Source organism: Phycodurus eques, chromosome 10, assembly GCF_024500275.1.
Source record: "Phycodurus eques isolate BA_2022a chromosome 10, UOR_Pequ_1.1, whole genome shotgun sequence".
Taxonomy (NCBI): domain Eukaryota; kingdom Metazoa; phylum Chordata; class Actinopteri; order Syngnathiformes; family Syngnathidae; genus Phycodurus; species Phycodurus eques.
The window spans coordinates 23,371,280-23,380,338 of record NC_084534.1 but is presented as its reverse complement, the minus strand read 5'-3'; positions in this window follow the sequence as shown (position 1 = coordinate 23,380,338).

Below are 9,059 nucleotides of genomic sequence, written 5' to 3'. Positions count from 1 at the left end.
CTAAAAATGTATTCATTTGAAGCGCTACTTTTTTTTAAAAAAATAATGTAAAAACATAATATTCATAAATAAATGATCGACCAATTATAATTAGAAAAAAAAAACATTTGACAACAATAACATAATTTAAAATATAATTTTAAAAAATATTTTTGTGTAAATGTTTGTTTCATAAAATAAATGTAGTTAGGCCAGAATCATTTTAAAATGCTCTGAATTAAATTATTAAAATATCATCAAAACTAAAAATACAGTAAATGTAATTGAGCCCCTATTAACCTTTCAAAAATGGTGTAAAACTATATCAATAATTAAGTTATCGATAAAATGTACAGTAAGTACAAACAATAAACTTTAACCACAATAAAATAATTGACAAAATTATATTCAAAATCATTAACATTTTATAAAATCTATGTATTAAGCCAAAATAAATTTGAACAAGTTATTAATTAAATTATTGTGTGAATATGATGAAAACAAAAAATGTATATGGACCACAAATAAGGTAAAATATTTACAATTAAATGATTATACATATAGTATGAGAAAATCTGAAATTTAAAACTTTAAATGTAATTCAAATATAATTTTAAAGTGTTCTTACAATTTTAAAAAATGTATTTCACCCAAAATCACTTTAACAAGTATTAATTAAATTCTTTAAAAACATTGACTGTAAAATGAAATGCATTTATTATAACCAGAACACAAATATTTTGCAAGCTGCTTCAAAAACTATTTTTTTTTATTAGGAATCGACTGTTAAAATATTATAAAAGTAAAAAGAAATATATTTACTTGAACGACAATGCAATAAAGTTAAAAACTTGTTAAACCTTTATTAAAAACAATACCAAACTACATGGTAAATATTTTTTTGCGGATTGCATTATTGATGAAGTATTATTAAACATGCAAAAGAACATCTAATTTGCCATTTACAAATATTGTAAAACATTATTATGAATTAAATCCTTTTTAAAATATTAACAGTTTTTAGACCACCCTTAATTTTTTTTTATGTGGGTAGGTAGGTGACCTAGACCGATTAAAGAGGGTCAAAAACATTGATGTTTATTATGAGGCTTGGGAAATGTTTTGAGTTTTATTATGAAAGGTGCTGACCAGAAACACTTACTCCAGTCTTCATTGCGAGCTTGTGCCCGTGTGTGCGTGTGTGTGTGTGTGTGTGTGTGTGTGTTGGCCGCACCCGCTGTAGAAATAAAACACAATTGCGCAACCTGAAAACCACCAGACATCCTCACGGTTTCGTCATTTGTGTCATGTTGATGTCACGTGTCCTGTCAGATTTGTTCTGTATTCAGTACATTTGGTATGATTGAGACTTTTCAAACAGTCTTTTCTCTGTGTGCTTGTTTTTCCCAAAATGGATTTGTGCGAGATGAGTAATGATCGCTTTCACTTTTAGTCTGGAAAGTATGACAAGAATGTCTTCCGCCTGTAGAAGCCAACAGGAATCCACATTAACAAATACATGTGGGCTTTGGCTATTAGAGGGGGCGTATGATGAGAAATAGACTTGACAAATTCACTCCTCCGTGTTTATCTATACGACACTCATTGGCGAGAGACCCCGCCCCGTCTTCGCTTTCTGCTCACCACGCATACCGCCACCCGCACTCTCCATTGCAGCACTTTTGTGAACCTTTTCGCTCACAAAGCCCGCACTACTTGTCGTGGTTTAAAAGGTTAGTGAGGAGGGATGATGTCCATGGTCGCTGCACCTGTTTTAAGCCTGTTATGAACCTTTTATTAACCATGTGATATGATGGAATTCAATGTATTACTGTATGTCTAACTATATGATGTGAATGTGTAACTATCAAAGTGCAGAGTTGATGTATTTCTATTTGCTTTTATTTTGCTTTTATTCAGCCAGGTTGGCATTGCAAGTATTTTATCTCGATTGCCTTACCTGGATAAATACTGTACATACAGTACATGCATACGTACATAAAAACACATAATACTGTATATCCACACATGACTTGTCAGGTGCTAGGGTGAAGATCTGACATTTTCAAATGAATGCTGAACGACAGGAAGAGCCTAAGCTAAAAAGAGCTCCAGTGTGAGCACAAATGAGCATTAGCATCTGATAAACGGCACATACTCGAATGTTCGGCGAAGTTAATGACTCGAAGGCAGTTGGAGAATTTGTTTTGGGCGCTGCATGCTCCACTAGCATGGATCTGCTGCACTCATTGACAAATGTAGTCACTTTTTCTCTTCAGGCTCTGGGCTTTTCGATAACTAGTAGCCGCTCACCTAGTCGCAACGCCCTAGCTGCGTGCCCGGTCATCATGGTAACGAAAGCCAAACGCTGCATTGGGTTCACAGGGAGCTCCACCGCTAGCCGCCATAGTAATGAAAGTGGGAGTGGAGTACTATTCATGTTTGCCGATGTGCCCACTTCATGCACCACATGCGCAGATCCCCAAAACGAATTGAGGAAGTGTAACTCGGCGGCTTGGTGATGAATGGCTGCCTCCATGAGGAAAACACAAATGATGCGTTTACTGCCTCCTTTAACTGTCTTTTCAATTCTCCTTTAAGGGCACCATGATGAATCATGCCAAAGCAGGCATTTCCTCATATTTAAAAGGGTCAAACATTAACTCAACGAATCCAAAGTGCACCTGTGAGGCTGAAAAAAAAAAAAAAAAAGCCTAGAAACAACTGTGTTAAAAGTCACTGCATCCACTTCAAGTTGTTAGTACTTTCTACAAGCTGGAATGTTTGTTTTTATTGTCATTGTTGTTGTTTGCTGTTTAAGGATTCATCCGGGGCCCCTGGCGTGCTGATGAAATGCAAAAACACAATTGTCAAAGCTAAAATCAAGAGTTCTTACTAATAATGTGTGTGTGTGTGACGATAATGGCTGGATGGCTGATGTGCTGCGTCATGCGAGCGGGTGTAAGGTCACCGGCAGATGGCGCAAGCAACTCGTGCCGCGTGTTTCATTAAGAACGAAAACCTCAAACACCGAAGAAGTTGCTGAAATGTTGCAATACAAAATCGGAGCACGAGAGGGCAGTATTTCAGCACACATCACATTGTACATGCTTAAACGAAAGCAGGGATAATGTATAATCATAGTGTGCGTACGTGCATTGCGTAATGTCTTTGATTGTAGTCACATGTAATTTTCTCATCAATAGGTTGCACTCGTTAGATTTCCGCTCATTGAGTGCATTTTTCTTTTTTTCCCTTTTTTTTTGATGCTGCCACTAGAAATAGAAGACAAATTAATGTAAAACATTGCAAATACCAATAAATACATAATAAATAAATAAATCATAATCACAATAAAAACAGTAAAACATGATCCCAAAATATAACTAGTCATTAAATATGTTTAAATTATAATCACTACTACACTATAAAATACATTTAAAATAATTAGTCAAATTGAATTGTTGTACATTATTATAAAAATTTGAATGAATGTATTCATTTTAACTAATTTTTAGTTATTGTTAACAACAATATTTTGGAAAATTATTTAAAAAATGTGTTATTAAATACGTTTGTGTGACAATACTGTTATAAAATGTAGTGATTTGAACCACAATAAAAAGTATCAAATATGTAATTTTTTTTTATGAATAATATTAATAATAAATGTGTTTTGACAAATGTCTCAGTTCATATAGAACCATGTTATGGCCTCTTTTTATCATTTTGCCTCTGTGTATCCTCACCTAAGCTCCTTACATCTCCAAAGGGGGAACGTGGAGCAGAAGAGGGCACTGCAGAAGGTTTTTAACCATGTGACTCACAGCCTCGCTCTTGTCTTTCACTCTTATCACCTTCGCCGCAGCTTCGTCAAGGCCTTAAATCCTCTTAGTCGTTGAGCAGCGGTGTTAGAAGGTGTGTGTTTTCACTCGGAAGTAGCGCGCCACAATCCTCCAGGCTGCTGCTTCTTCTTCTTGCCCCCTGTGGAGATGTAGGAAGAATGCTCCTGAGGTACCAGGCAGGTGGGCTGGAGACACATCAAAGCGCTGTCCACATGCGGAATGTCACCTTCACGTGTGCGGATGTCTTCCCAGACATCAGCCAATCAGCAAGATGCAACTGAGCAAAGGTCACAGTCATTCCAAATCAATTCATTACCGCAAGTGTTTGGTTTGGTTTCTGGCGACAATTGCATTCACCTTGGAACTGCAACCTTGATCTTAAAATTCACATAAAATACATTAAAATAAATTTGAATACATTAAAAATTACTAGATTGGCTGGCGACCAGTTCGGGGTGTACCCCACCACTCGCAAGAAGATAGCTGCGATAGGCTCCAGGACGCCCGCAACCCTTGTGAGGATACAGCGGTACAGAAAATGGATGGAGGGATATTGTTATTGTTGTTATTATTAATTGAATTAATATTTCAATTTATAAAAAAATATATAATTAAAAATACTTAACCTTTATTTCTCGGTTTTACTCTGCAGGCAGCAGAGTAAAACAAAACAAAAATACAAGCAATACAAATAAATACAATGCAACAAATAAATATCGAAATGATATCGTTACATACTTTACTGGGCTGGCAAAATTAACGGGTTAATAACGCATTAACGCAAATTCCCTTGAACGCCATTATTTCTTTTAACGTTGCACCTTGTTATTGTTGCTATCTGTGTCCCTACGGCGTTTGTGTGAATATTCATTATTTGAAAGTAAATGACTACCTTGACTTTGATGCTAATTTTTATCAGCCTGCCAATAGCGTTTTACACTGTATGTTAGCATTAAGCTCGTGATGTGTTGTGTTTAAATGTACAATGTGTGTAATTCTTTTCATTTTACAGCAAAGGTAACAGTTTCATCAATCATGGAATTTACAAAATACATTACAATACATCGTAGCATATCGCAAATAAAAGGTTTATAAGAGGCTAGAAAATAGCCACCAATGACATTATTCTTCCCGGACATTTTCACAATTTTAGTGGCACGAATCACTCGTTGTTGCAAACTCTTTGGTGCGCAATAACGGTGGCAAAAACACACGAGAATCCCGCAGCTTCGCTGAACCATTAGAAAAAAATGACGTAAATATGCACACACCCACCCACGCTTTTCCATTGGCAGATCGATCAATTAAGAGCTTGCGTGGTCAAAATGGAGGCTGCGGTGCAGTGCAGGATATCAAATGTACGTCTAATGTGTTCTGTGCAGAATATGAGCTTGGCCATCGAGGGAAATATCGACGCATTTTCTGAGCGGGGGGGATGGGGGGCTGACGATATCTTTGACCTCCCGCCTGCCGTTTCCTGCCTTCAATGTATTTATTGTGATTATGGAAGTTGAGTTGCTTACCTCACCCCCCTTCTTATATGTTTCATGTTTGGTAATAAGGCAAAAAAAAAACAAATTTAAATCCCACATGCTGTGGGTTTTACCACAGGAAATGTGTGATCCCGCCCTTACTTGGCCATGAGCATGCATCATCTTTGGAGAGGACGTATACTGTACACGGTAGTAGCCGGGAAAGGTGCGAGGGCATTTTCACCATCAATTCCACTTAACAAGGCCGTCCTCCCACATCTTTAATCCAACCTTGTCCTTGCTTCACGGTGATGAAGTCACCGCGAGTGCCGTTGGGATTCATGCTATTGATCATTCCTCATCGACACTATACAGCGACACTCTCTTCTGCAATATAATCTAGATAGAGAGATGAAAAACTAAAATATTTTTACAAAGTTATTGACTGACTTGTTGTTAAGATATTATACAAATAAACACTGTATTTATACTGCAATAATGTACCAAACAAATATTAGAATGTTTCTGTTTACAAAGTATTTTTAATAATTAGGTTATTGTTAAAATGTTGTTTAAAAAGAATGATAAAATCAAGAAAATACAAAATAATAATACAAATAATTACTATTAAATTCTTGTCAAAATGTATTTCATTTGAGCCATAATGAATTACTATTAAATTATTGTTAAAATATCATTTTAAAAAATTATGTATGTCACAGGCTGACGTGTCGTTTTCGACCAAAATGTGGGCGGGCCTAAATCTGGTTGAAAATCAAACATGTCATCAGAAAACAGGGCAAAAATGACTACTGAGTCTATTTTGCGGGGAATTATTTCTGTAAAAAATCATTTTAAAGTCCAAAACTATGGAATAAGTGCCAATGTTCACAACATTATAGAGAGGTCATTTCATCGAATATTATTTGAACCACTAGGCATAATTATAATAATGAAATGATTGTGTAAATGGGTTTGAAGCACAATCCAAACACACCAAAACAAAAACATATAACTGTGGACATATTCATGACTAATATGTTATGATTGTCATTATGATTAACAACTACACACAGACTTATGTATCAGAATGCACTTTAAAAATACAGGCGATCAGCTACAGTCGTGCGTTACTAGTCATCTTATTCAAGGCAGAATGATAAGAGAGACTTCATATACAATAATTATTAAACCAGACATAGTAAATACTACATATGTTGTGAGCCCTGTGCATCACTTTGTATTGGATCTACAGTGCACAAAAAGCATTGATTTCTAACCCTGACAAAGGAGCTGAGGGGGGCTCATATGATCACATGGCTTCCATACAAAGACACACACACACACACACACACACACACTAATCCTCGAGATGGGTTTGCACATTGTTCTCGCCATTTTATGCACGCACGTGTGTGTCTGTGTGTGTGTGTGTGTGTGTGTGTGTGCGTGTGACTGGTGACTGTGAGATTTGAGGTGTAATGAATACATTGTCCGGGCTTGCGGGGGCTGCTCTGTATTCAACTCAAGCACATCCCAGCTTCTCGATAAAAATACATTACTCGCACCTCTACGGCTTACTCCGTATGGTGTCTGTGTGTTTTAATATTTATAATAATATTTTGCAGCTTGGGTGCACAGCAGTAATAATTGAAGCCCTCCGGAAAATCATTTGGAGGTGTAATTGTTTCTACGTCCAGTCGTCACTTTGGCTTTGGTGTTTAATTACGCTGGGCCTCTGCTGGAGTAAAAAAACAAACAAACGCTAGTACACGCGTACAGTGGTCCGTGTGTGCTGCTCTGGCTAAATACAGTACCAGTCCACAACATTCATTTTTCTCTCTCTCCGTGAATATTGCAATAAATAAAGACAGAACTGTTACACAAAATTCAACATTTTGGAGGTGGGGGTGAGTTCACTTCACTTTTTATTGTTATAATCTTATCATGTAATCTGTGGTAAAGCTGCAATTTTTCTTCTTTTAAGTGTCCCCCATGAATGCATTTATGTGTAGATATTTTTTAATCATGTTTTACTGTAGCATTTTATGAATGAAACACAAACAAAGGTGTACATATTTTCCAATTAAAAATATTTATATAGTCATCATGTGTTTCATTTAGTAAATGTGACAATATAAAAAGAGTATAATATAACATTTTTATTTGTATTTGATATTACGAGTAAATGTATGTGTATTTTTATATTTAGATTGTATTAGTTTTTCGAAACATAAATACATATTTATATTTTACATGTATTTTATATTTAATGTAGGCTTTATTATTTATTTATTACTCTATATTCTATTGTATTATTTTATACATTTCATTATTTTAGGTAAATATGTAGTAATATAATATAAAATGTGTATTTTTTATTTTCTGTTTATATATTACTTTTAATGGTATTATTTTATGAATATATATTTTATATTTAGTACAATTACGTTGTATTATTATATATTAATTCATATTTTATTGTACTATTCTACAAATAAATATGATCTAATATCAACATACTACATTATGTATTTGCATTACAGTATATTAGTTCATATTGAATTATTGTATTAACACATATTTGATAATGTAATAATATAAGCATGTACATATTTTCATTTGCTGTGTATTAAATGGTTAGGTATTATATATTTATTTGATATTTTAAGGAAATATGTTATATATAATGTTAAAATCTACATGTGTGTATTTTATATTTGATCTGTTTGCCATGCATTACATATTTTATCTTTTAATAAATACATACATAATATTACAAACAATTCGTGTATACTGGAAGTTGCACACAACAAACAATGAACTCCACACTCATTCATCATCACCTGAGTCCTTGAACACAACGTACACACGCGCGCATAATAATACACATACATATTACACTTCATAAGCAGTCAAGTCTGAGGAGCCGAACAGGGCTGCTTATTGGAGCGTGATGTCACACCAGAGGACACAAATAAAACACTTACAATTTAACACGGACGAGCTATTCGACCGCTGAACATGTTGACATTAATTTGCTCGAAAGATGCGCTCACAAATAATTAACAAACCCACGATAAAAAAACAAAACAAAACGTCATGTTTAAAAATGTATTTGGGGTAAAACTGTTCCACTCCAGTCCTGCAGGTTTGTTCGAGTATTTATTTTACACGCTGCTTGCTGAGTACCAAATACATGAAGGAGAAGAAAGAAAATATGGTTACTGATCTCCCGATGTCCAAATGGTAAGACGTTATCGTTTTTTACGTGTATCACTTCTTGTTGCACTTACTTGTCACAAAATAGCATTTCATCTCTGCATGTGGCCTGCAGTTGAAAGTAACCCTCATCTTGCACCATTATATCAACATTAGCTACAGGCAGTGCAGTGCATGCCTATGGTGCTTTTAAAGGGACGGTGTCCTACAATGACCGTGAAATGAATGAAACATGAATTAAACACGATTTGAGTTTTTTGGGCAGTGCTTTAGCAATTCTGGGGTGTGTATTATACATAGGTCCAAAGAAAATCCAGCTGTGTAAATGCAATTTTGGGGGCGTGTATTATAGACGAGAGATTACGGTACTGCACCTCGCATTGAGCAGCTAGCCATTAGCAGCTAATCCGCTGTTGACATCTCCCACTGCCAAGAGCAATCGAGAGCTTTCCCTCCATCCTCTTCAGAAGTTTACCACCCTGCTTTCTCCAACTTCAACCCCGCAAGGAGCCTTGCTACTGTTCGCTGTCAAGCTAACCGG